This window comes from Rutidosis leptorrhynchoides, chromosome 4 (genome assembly GCF_046630445.1).
Source record: "Rutidosis leptorrhynchoides isolate AG116_Rl617_1_P2 chromosome 4, CSIRO_AGI_Rlap_v1, whole genome shotgun sequence".
NCBI classification, from domain to species: Eukaryota; Viridiplantae; Streptophyta; class Magnoliopsida; order Asterales; family Asteraceae; genus Rutidosis; species Rutidosis leptorrhynchoides.
Genome location: NC_092336.1, coordinates 637,555,553 through 637,568,007, shown reverse-complemented (window position 1 = coordinate 637,568,007; position 12,455 = coordinate 637,555,553). Strand labels below are relative to the sequence as shown.

The following is a 12,455-nucleotide window of genomic DNA, read 5'->3' as shown; positions in this document are numbered from 1 at the left end:
CATACGAGTTTGAACAAAAATCCTCAATTCGATTATCATTAGTTACACTTGCCGGGTGTAAGCGAGAACTTATGTTATATGGCCATATGGGTTTGACAAACCCTCATTCAAACGGTTCGCTACCATTTACGAATGAAATATATTTTCGAGAAACAGTGTATGTTCTAACACTATTGTGATGGGGTTCTATGGAAGGAATGTTAAGCATTGATAATTGGGTGCTCGTGAAACAAACTTTTGGAATGTATTACTATTATATCATTGTTGCAAATCTTGTGGTTCACTTGTACTTACTTACTCAAACCTATGATTTCACCAACGTTTTCGTTGACAGATTTCTATGTTTTTCTCAGGTCCTTGAACATTTGTGTGATACATGCTTCCGCTCATTACTTTTGATACTTGCTTGGATGTCGAGTAAACATGCATACGTGGAGCGTCTTTTGGCTACTTTCATTTGTGTCGCATATGTTTAAATTGTACTTTAAACTTTGTTATGTAACTAGTTATCAAACTACCTTGTAAACCTTGAAACATCTTTACTTTTGAAATGAATGCGACATACTTTTGGTCAAACGTTGTTTTAAAGACTTATGACCACTTAATGGGACCTAAGTAGACGGCGCCGTCAAATGACGATTTTGTCGGGTCGCTACAAACAAAAGTTGCTAGATTTTGATATGTGTTACTTTGATTTGTCTTTGAACTATGGCCACTGGTCTTGTATCAATTGCATGTTCCTAACTCCGGTTATAGCCAAAATGAAATCAGTGCGCGGTCAGAAACTGACTTGGCAAACCCCAAATGTATCCCTTCTGATTCCTGACTTTTAATTGTCGTATGAGTCCCTGGCCGGACTCTTTGGAATCGATTTTAAGTCTATTTATGATCTGGAGTTTTTCATATTTACTTGAATTTTGTACTATGAGATAATGTGCTAAGTATGCTACGTGTTCATAAATTTTGTGCATGACGATAAACTGAAATTGTGAAAATGATCATTCATGACCTAAAACGTATTGTTTGCCTTAGGGTTGACATGTTGACCAATATTTGGCATGAAACTACTGATGTTGACTTTAGTTGACTACTTTGACCAAGTTTGACTTTCAGTTTGACTTCGGTTGACTTTGTTTGACTTGCATGATATAGTTGACTTTTACTTTGAAACGCGTCGAGTCGAGCAATAAGACAACGTACACTATGAAACCACACTTATTTAAGATACATATATTGACCAACCTACATACGTATACTTAGGTTGCATAACTCGGCTATAACCCGTACAAGTTATTTGTTCACTTTTCATTCCGAGCTTATTTCAAGGTGAGTCTACAGTCCCGCTTTTTACATGTTTTCAGGGATGAGAATACACGCTGTTATATTTACATTTTTAAATACTTTTATATTGACAAGAGTACTACACATATGCATAATGAGTTTGTTCAAAAAGCCTCTAGCTTGAATACTTTTAATACCATCGGTGTAAGCACAATTTAGATGGACGGATCCGTTAGGTTGACAACCTCACCCGCTATAAAAAAGTGGTGCATTTACTTTGAACATTAAATACATTTGAACAAGTGTATAACATTTTACGAGGTAAGGTCGGGTATAGTGGCTTCTATACTCGGGTCATTGCTAGTATTCAGGTGCTCGGTTTATGCAAACGATAGAATCTCTTGGTCAAGAAAACTAAACTATTTTTCTGATAATTGTTTTTTTTCAGATACTGTTACATTACTTTAAAGCTGTAGATTCACCAACATTATTTGTTGACCTGTTTTTGAGTGTTGTTATTCTCAGGTCCTTAAGAGGTATGCTTCCGCTGTGTTTGCTGCATGACTGGCCGTGGAGTCAGCATTTGATTTTTAAGAACATTATTTACTTTCGCATTTAAAACTTTTATACTGTTTAAATACTGTTGGCTTGTGGTTACGATCACAACAGTGTTTCTATTTTGGGATTATTGACTTGTGTTTTAAAAAGTTAATTTTTGAATAAAATTAAATGCGATTGCTTTAAACGTCTCATATAGAGGGCGTAACTGTTAACTGTGGGACCGGAATTAACACGCCGTCAGATGGTAATTTGGCAGGGTGTTATAAAAATGGTGTTGCGGAAAGAACAAATAGGACCATTCTTGATATGGCTCGGAGTATGTTAAAGAGCAAAAGGATGCCTAAGGAGTTTTGGGCTGAGGCAGTGGACTGTGCGATCTATCTAGCAAATCGCTCGCCCACTAGAAGCGTCAAGAACAAAACGCCCATTGAAGCTTGGAGTGGAAGGAAGCCCGGCATCTCACACCTTCGAGTGTTCGGAAGTGTGGCATATGCTCATGTTCCAGATCAGAAGAGGACGAAGCTCGATGATAAAAGCGAAAAACTCATATTCGTGGGCTATGACTCAAGTTCGAAGGGTTACAAGTTATAGAATCCCAAGACCGGTAAAGTAATCTCAAGTCGAGATGTGGTGTTCGATGAAGAAGCAACATGAGATTGGAATGTTCCCGAAGAGGAGAACTACGACTTTCTCCCTTATCCATTCAAAAGTACTGCAAGCAACGAAGAATATCTAGAAGTTCAAGAACCTTCTAGTACAACATCTCCGCACTCTCCACGTACTCCAACCACTACACCTAATGAAGTGACACCAACATCAGGAGAAGAATCAAGTAGGCTACAACATCACACAAGGAGCATTAGGGAGTTGTACGAGGTAACCCAGCCTATGGAGGATCTATCATTGTTCCGCCTTCTTGCCGATTGTGAGCCAATAAGTTATGAAGACGCAGCAAAAAGCCAAAAGTGGAAATGTGCTATGGACGAAGAGATTCAAGCAATCGAGAAGAATAATACGTGGGATCTTGCCACACTACCAAAGGGACATAAGGCTATTGGTGTATAGTGGGTGTACAAGGCAAAGAAAAAATTCCAAAGGTGAAGTTGAAAGATACAAAGCAAGGTTGGTGGCGAAGGGATATAGTCAACGAGCTGGCATAGACTATGAAGAGGTATTTGCTCCCGTCGCTCGTCTAGAAACTATAAGATTAATAATCTCACTTGCGGCTCAGCATAATTGGAAGATTTATCAAATGGATGTCAAATCCGCGTTCCTTAATGGCCACTTAGAAGAAGAAGTCTATATAGAACAACCTTTGGGATACATCGTGAAAGGCCAAGAGAATAAGGTGCTGAAATTGAAAAGGGCCTTATATGGGTTGAAGCAAGCGCCTCGAGCATGGAATAGCAGGATAGACAAGTATTTCCAGCAAAATGACTTTACAAAATGCCCATATGAGCATGCTCTCTATACCAAAGTAAGCAAGGAAGGAGATGTTATGATTGTGTGCCTATATGTGGATGACTTGATATTCACTGGTAGTAATCCCAAAATGTTTGAGGAGTTCAAGAAAGCAATGGTTCGGGAGTTCGAGATGACCGACATTGGACTTATGGCTTATTATCTTGGGATCGAGGTGAAACAAAAGAAAGAAGGAATATTCATATCCCAAGAAGGTTATGCGAATGAGGTGCTCAAGAAGTTTAAGATGAATAACTGCAAGTCAATGAACACACCGGTGGATTGCAATCTCAAATTGTCAAAAGATGATGAAGGATACTTGGTAGACCCAACACAATACAAGAGTTTGGTTGGAAGTCTGAGGTACCTAACCTGCACGAGGCCAGATATTCTCTACGGAGTTGGACTAGTAAGTCGATACATGGAAGCACCTACAATAAATCACTTGAAGGCGGCCAAGAGGATACTTCGCTACATCAAAGGTACGATTGACTATGACCTGTTTTATTCGCCTTCTGAGCACTTCAAGCTAGTTGGATACAGTGATAGTGATTGGGCTGGAGACATAGATGATCGTAAGAGTACGAGTGGTTTCGTGTTCTATATGGGAGATACGGCGTTCACATGGAGCTCGAAGAAGCAACCCATTGTGACTCTGTCAATGTGTGAAGCCGAGTTTGTAGCAGCAACATCGTGCACTTGTCATGCAATATGCCTCAGGAAGTTACTAAATAAGTTTAAGTTTTTTCAAAAGGAACCTACGGAGATATATGTGGATAACAAGTCTGCGATTGCTCTAGCAAAGAATCCAGTCTTCCATGATCGAAGCAAACACATTGATACAAAATACCATTACATAAGGGAGTGTGTTACAAATAAAGAGGTGCAGATAAAGTACGCGAAGTCACGTGACCAAGTTGCTGATATTTTCACAAAGCCTCTAAAACACGAGACGTTTCAGAGATTACGGAATATGCTCGGAGTAACGAAATCAAGTTTAAGGGGGGCTGTTGGAAAATAAACTTGATTTTGGGCTATGTGTTTTGGATTTGGGCTTGCAAGTATCAAGTCTTTTGGATCAAGATCATAATCCATTATGTAGAAACTTCTTGTAAAATGTAGTAGACAAAGTGTGTAGAAAGTGTGTAGAATGATCTTATAAAATATCTAGGTCTAGAAGTATCATAATACTAAGAAATATCTAGATGCTAGTAGATTGTGAAGTATTATAGACTACTCCATTGAGTAGTATAAATAGAGGGTTTCACCCCTCATTTGTAATCAAGCAAAAAAGTAATTCAATAAGCAATAAAAGAAAAGCTTTCAATATAAATCAAACTTCTAAATCATCAATCATCTCTTCCACAAATAATATACATAACCTTCTATTTCTAACACTAAGAGGATGAGCTTTAACGAAACAATAGGTCAGGGGATGTACATAATCTATATGAAGGATACGAATCATCTAGTTTGAGATAATGAGAAACAAGACCACATGCCGAGTAAACTAAAACCAACATGGAAATTATAAAAAAGGGGGATAATATGGGTAAAAAGTATTAAAGAAAGAAAAAGGAAAAAAATATGGAGGATGGACCCGTGAATTGAGCTTGCGAGTTGCGACCCTTCGTTAAACATCAGACAAATATTACTACTCCCTCCGTCCCTAAATTATTGTCCAGTATTTCATTTTGGGATGTCTCAAATTAATTGTCTACTTCCATAAATAGAAAGGAAAGGAGATATTTCATTGGTGGATATGGAGAGAGAAGATATTTCATTGGTGGAGAAATAAAGTTAGTGGGATTTCCTAAAACTGTGTGTTTTTTGTCTGGGGACAATTAATCTGGGACGGAGGGAGTACTGATCTAGTGCTTGCACTTGTTTAATGGTTACTATATTTAATATTTAAGGTTTCAAAATATCGATTTTCAAAGTTGCAAAATCAATTGAATTTTGCAGTTCATTCATTTTTCAAATGAATATATACTAGTCCACATTTATTTTTCAATTATGAAAATACCAAATAAATAAATAAATGATAACAAGTATTCGGCGTTGGGCTCAAAATCGCTAGCCCAAAAAAAAACAGGAAGGAGGAACGTTCGAACTTGCGATCTTAAGCTTCCACCCAGCAGCCTTATAAACTGATCCGCCAATTTCGACTGCTACTATAACTAATTTTTTCTAAATGAATATATATATATATATATATATATATATATATATATATATATATATATATATATATATATATATATATATATATATATATAATATTAAAATGAAAATTGTACAGGTACAATTCCTATTTTGCTTTTAAAAATAAAATATATATATATATATATATATATATATATATATATATATATATATATATATATATATATATATATAAAATATAATATAATATAATACTATAATATAATATATTTTTCGTCAACAATTAATTGTTCATTCTTATTTCTTACAGCAATAATTTGTTGATTGTTTATTCTTAATTACAGCAAGAACGAGTTACTGATACTAGGTTTAAAACTAATTGGGTTTTCTTTAATTAATATCCAATCGCTGATATAAACTTGGAAGATGCATGCTAGCTGGAAAGCCCATGTGGTCAAAGAATGGTGAATTAATATAAAATATAATGGCACATTATTAGTGTGTAAGCAAGCTGGCATGTAGTAACTAGCAACCCTTTTAAATTGACATGCATCCAAATTAAAATACTTAGATTTTTTAGTTGTACAAATTATGTTTAATTGCATTTTCTTTCTTTCTACTCCGTAATTACTAATTAACATATATAAAATATATTTAATCAAAAATTTATTAGAATTATTACATCATCAACATGTCCTCAAAAATTTTCCTTTTTATTTTTAATTTTTTTAAACTTAGAAAATTATGATTAATTATGATGTCATCATTTTAAAATTTTTAATAGAAAATATAGATAATAATAATATTAATAATAATAATAATAAATAAATAAATAAATTGGATTAGCGAAAAAACCTCTATGAACATTGATTCCCCCATAAAGCGTAAACCTCGGATAATCAAGCCCCATGAGCGCGAGACCTGATACCGAATGAATTGAGCACAAGACGCACCCTTCGGTCACACTCCGTTTTTGAACGAAATGGGTTTGCCAAGATTCGAACCGGGTAATGTGCTTCTTTGAACACCTCAGTGACCACTTAGGCAAGCATGCGTGGTACATTCAAAGTAAAATAATTTTTACTCTAATAATTATATATCCTTTTCAACATTAAATATTGACTAAAAAGAATTTTAAAAGATAAGTACCATTAGATAAGTACCATTTGTTTCTAATTAAATATTGTCAAACCCAAAAATTAATACGAGTAGCTTTTAATTTAATACTCCGTAACAAAAATTGCAACAATCATGTGTGTAGTGGATCATTCATACCTGATGTTATTATATTTGAGTCAGGTTGATTTTGTCATGGATTATGTCACATTTAGATATGATTGACCTCTCACCTACCTCTACGCAGTAACAATTTACGACCTTAAATTATTTATCTTCTATATATGTAAAGTTAGACCATTTTTAATGCTGATAATGTGATAGGATGTGATATAGATTTTTGTGTAATATAGTGTTTATTTGAAAATAATCATAGTGCGATCGCGTGATGGAGTTTGTAACGGTGATGGAATAATGAAGTGTTATAGTCTTATAGAGTAGATTCCACCACTTTTATTTTTTTCATTTTTTAAGTTATTATTTTATTAAATAATAACTTAAAATATTTTAGTATTTAATAGTAAAAGATTTTTTAATTTTATAGATTTAAGTTTTTAGTGTTCACATTGTATTTTTAGTATTTTATTTAATTATACTATCTATCTATTATCTATCTATTACATATTATAAATCATGAAAGTTAATCCCATGTGTCAACAGCTCTTTAATCCTCTCATTTATTTGCTGACATGTAATTATGTTAATTAATCCTACTTAATTAAAATTAAACTCCAAAAAAACCCGATGCATTTTTTCAGTTTCCTTTTCTTCAAATACTGCAATAGTTAAGGTTTCAATTGCCTTCATCCATATCAATATCAATTAGGGTTTTGTTGATTTCGTCTGTTCTGGCGATGGCAACAATACAATTATTAAACAATGGTTTATTCAATTACTGTATCCACGAATTAAACCCTTCACGGGTGAGCGACCGTAGAATCATCTTCCACAATCAAAGTTCATAGCCTTCACGATTGAAACGCCAGTGGATTGAATCAATTTTAGGGTTTTTTTTCTCCATAACCAGCAGCTCCTTTCCTTTCTACGATGGTGTACCAGATTCATGTCTTGTGCGATGGTATGTTCTCCATAAATCAGGTTTGTTCTCCATGTTTGACGTTTGATTTTGTGGGATTTATTGATTAAATTTTGCTGATAATTTTTTAATTTAAATTCAGATTTAAAACCACAATGCCCATTTTTGTTGTTAAACTAGATGATTGTTATATTTATGGTTTATACAACTTGATATTATATTTATGGTTTATACCACTTGATATTTTTATTAGATTTATGACTTTTAGGCAAGGATTCTAGATTATGTAAAGAAAGAACTAGACGGATCTGCGTTGATGATATTTTTAATATAATTTATGGTTTATTCAATTTGATAATTTGATGTTCAATGAGGTATGTTTGCTTTTTATAACTTTTTTGCTCCAAGTGTATAATAAAATGCTTCAATGAAATATAAAAGTTGCAAGGTATGAATTTTTTTATAAGTATATTGATTTTTGACAATACACTGGATCAATGTCTATTAGTTTGTGATATAACTCAATTCAAAGTGGGCTCAAGAACTGTAATATAGATTTTGTTGTACAATAATATACATGTTGTCGTCTTTGTTTTTTTAACTTCTTATTAGTCTTTTTTAGTTTATATAATTCTTACAGTAATATGGGTGGTGAGTAAGATATGAATTATGAATTATTCTAGGAGCGTAAACATGGCTGGGCGTCTATTACATATTATAAATCATGAAAGTTAATCCCATGTGTCAACAGCTCTTTAATCCTCTCATTTATTTGCTGACATGTAATTATGTTAATTAATCCTACTTAATTAAAATTAAACTCCAAAAAAACCCGATGCATTTTTTCAGTTTCCTTTTCTTCAAATACTGCAATAGTTAAGGTTTCAATTGCCTTCATCCATATCAATATCAATTAGGGTTTTGTTGATTTCGTCTGTTCTGGCGATGGCAACAATACAATTATTAAACAATGGTTTATTCAATTACTGTATCCACGAATTAAACCCTTCACGGGTGAGCGACCGTAGAATCATCTTCCACAATCAAAGTTCATAGCCTTCACGATTGAAACGCCAGTGGATTGAATCAATTTTAGGGTTTTTTTTCTCCATAACCAGCAGCTCCTTTCCTTTCTACGATGGTGTACCAGATTCATGTCTTGTGCGATGGTATGTTCTCCATAAATCAGGTTTGTTCTCCATGTTTGACGTTTGATTTTGTGGGATTTATTGATTAAATTTTGCTGATAATTTTTTAATTTAAATTCAGATTTAAAACCACAATGCCCATTTTTGTTGTTAAACTAGATGATTGTTATATTTATGGTTTATACAACTTGATATTATATTTATGGTTTATACCACTTGATATTTTTATTAGATTTATGACTTTTAGGCAAGGATTCTAGATTATGTAAAGAAAGAACTAGACGGATCTGCGTTGATGATATTTTTAATATAATTTATGGTTTATTCAATTTGATAATTTGATGTTCAATGAGGTATGTTTGCTTTTTATAACTTTTTTGCTCCAAGTGTATAATAAAATGCTTCAATGAAATATAAAAGTTGCAAGGTATGAATTTTTTTATAAGTATATTGATTTTTGACAATACACTGGATCAATATCTATTAGTTTGTGATATAACTCAATTCAAAGTGGGCTCAAGAACTGTAATATAGATTTTGTTGTACAATAATATACATGTTGTCGTCTTTGTTTTTTTAACTTCTTATTAGTCTTTTTTAGTTTATATAATTCTTACAGTAATATGGGTGGTGAGTAAGATATGAATTATGAATTATTCTAGGAGCGTAAACATGGCTGGGCGTTTAATACAACATAGAAAGGACGCGCGCTGAGAGGTGACGACAACACATAAAACATTTATGCACTCAGGTTTCGTGTCTATTGTGGATCTTAGTGCTACTTTATATGTTTTAAACTCTTCATATTGTTGTACTATGCATCAAGTGAATGTTCTTTCAATAATCGTGTTTGTTGTTAGTATTGGTCAAACAGAAAAGTACTCAAGTCAATTCAGTTGGATGAATTCTTTAAGTCTTTAATTCATTGTGTTTGCTCGTAGTTTGACTATTTATGAAGTCAAACATAGAATTTTATGAAAATTCATTGCAGTTTTTAAAACACACTTTATCAAATAGTAAATTCATTGTAGTTTGTAAAACACAGTTGGATGAATGGTAGTTTGACCATTTATGAAGTCTTTAAGTCAATTCATTACACTTTTGGATATTATGAAGTCTTTTTGGATGAATGGTGGTGTGACTATTTAAAGTCAGTTAACATGAATGGTGATTTGAACCTTATTTTGGTTGAAACTGAACTGATTATTTATGTATTTTGCGAAACAGATTGATTTGAACCATTTACCATAAAAATTTGCTGAAGTCAAAGTATGAGGCTATTATGAAAGAGCGTGAATAATTATGGTCAATACTTATCAGTTGATCAAGTAACATCTCTTTACATAACAAAGGTATGCAAGTTCCATTGACTGAATATTTGTAACACTCAACTGTTGAAGCATCTATATGTTTAACTGTTAATACACGATTTAGGCTTATGTCATACCTTTAATTATTGAATTTATGATATACAAGCCGATTATTTCTTGGTTACGATCTTAATATGTAATCTAATTTTTCGTACTGTGCACCTAACAAATTTGTAACAATGGTTAATCAAATAATATATATTTATACATATGTATCAGCAATATCAGTATTATATGTATTTATAAAAAAATGAGTCAACTTTTATGAGGCCCAGATGAAAAAGGGCAAGCTATGGTCTTATTAAAGTTTTATTACTCAATGAAACTACACTTACACAAACATATTCTATGTAGATTGAAACGGGTTCAGACTAGATGGATGCTTACGGTGTGGTGTACCTCAATTAACTCTTGTGAAATTAACACCAATATGTAGCTTAGCCTTTCCTATACATTGTAACGGTTTGTGACTTTTTATTAGGAAAGTGATGTCCTTACCCATTAAGACACTTGGACCGGTTCTACATTATTTTGTTGAACTTAAACATGATGTAAAAAAATTACTACTCCGTATATCTTTTTATATGTTCACTTACAAACTTTAACCCATTTAGACACTTTGACCCGTATCAATCTATTTGTTCATTAAATACTTATAACTCAAGTATACATGTATATAGTAACAGGTTAACTATTTTAAATTGTTTGTTTTGATTATGAGGGTATACTATATTTGATATCTTTTATCTTTTCATTAAATATATCGTTGTTAATTTAGTGTAAATTTCTTATTTTTGTTATGTTTTCTTATCTTTTTTTTTTTTTTTTTTTTTTTTGGTTTTTGAGAGATTCTTGCACGATTACCCTCTTTTGACAGCTGCAAATAGAGCTCACATCGTTACACGTACCTTTTAAATGAGGATCAAGCGTTTTGTCGCCACTATAAAAGAAAAAAAAAAGCCTTCCAAGAAAGTCAGGGGAGGTAACGATTTTTTACGACTATTGTTCATCATTATTATAGCCAGTTAATATATTGAAATAAACAATTTTGCAATTTTTATAGTAATAGTAGTACTATCATAATTATTAAATGTCATTAGTTCTATTTAGTTACGCATTTGTAGTTTCTCATTTGATTATGTGTGATAAACAAACATGTTTTGCATTATTGACATTACAATTAACTGATATTCTTCGACATTGCAGTTGCTATCTGGGCGATTTTGTGCAGGTTGCTATCTGCTGTCACATGTATTTGTAGTAGTTTTGTTTCATATCAGTTACTTTCCCGTTAGTCTTATTCGAGTGTAATGTTCTGTCTGGGTCCTGCTTGGCCCCCTTTTCATTGTAAGATCACTGTTTTCGTTTTGTTATCAAAATATGATTTGCTTTTTGAATAAAAAAGTTATTTTAATTTAGTATATTGTAGTATACTAAATATTTTTATACCAACTGTGCATCTACTTATCTAATGTTGGTCAGCTTCTATAGTGTTTGAAAATAAATTATGCATAATGGTCACTAAGATTATCAATTTGGATATATCCAATCTTTTGAATGATATCATCCAGGGCTTATTATCTGGTGTAAATATCAGTGTTCATATTATCTGTTATTATAGTTCTCTAAGTTATATATTATTTTTAATTAATATCATCCAAGGCTCACAGTTTGACACCACTGGAATTTGAAATGGAGACTTGCAAATCTGTACACGTATGATTTGGTGAGCTGTGTTTCAGGGCTTTTAGTTGTATACTCTTGTCATATAGGTGGAAAATTAGGAGGGTCAGTTGGGTAATAATTGGAAAAATTCCAGATGGCTTAATATAGGACGGTTTGGGTGATTTGCTCACATATACTTATTCTGACTATTTAAGTAACCAATATGTGACAATTAAGTACATAAAATATCGTAACATTTATTTAAACTATTTATCTTCATTTTTTTAAGAAGAACTATTATTCTAGGATGAATGTCTTTCCAAGTTTTGCCATCATTTAATGAATTTTAGCTTTTCAATAGAGTCAACCATATTTTATGCTGCATGTAATGTTCTAATAGAATGAGAGAGTGTGTAACCACCAGCACTATTTTAGGCATTTCTTAAGTTTTTTTTTTTTTTTTTTTTTTTTTTTTTTTTTTTTTTTAACAAAATGCATACTCTTGTGATATTGCATTGTTTAACCACCATTGTTTAACAAAATGGATACTTTAGTGATATAGCGACTATCAAAAGAGTTTGTTAAAAGAACTAATAAATGGCGGTCAATATGAATGCTATGATCTCCAAAAAATTATTCATATGTGGGGTC

General features: G+C 32.5%; 1 long non-coding RNA gene across 1 annotated transcript; it reads left to right on the top strand.

The window, feature by feature from the left end:
- Positions 1-8,541: 8,541 nt before the first annotated feature.
- On the top strand, positions 8,542-11,488 carry LOC139904292 (uncharacterized). The gene is made up of 5 exons (XR_011778724.1): positions 8,542-8,810; positions 9,432-9,520; positions 9,997-10,121; positions 10,986-11,121; positions 11,346-11,488. It is a non-coding gene; the product is annotated as an uncharacterized lncRNA (long non-coding RNA).
- The last annotated feature ends 967 nt before the right edge of the window (positions 11,489-12,455 follow it).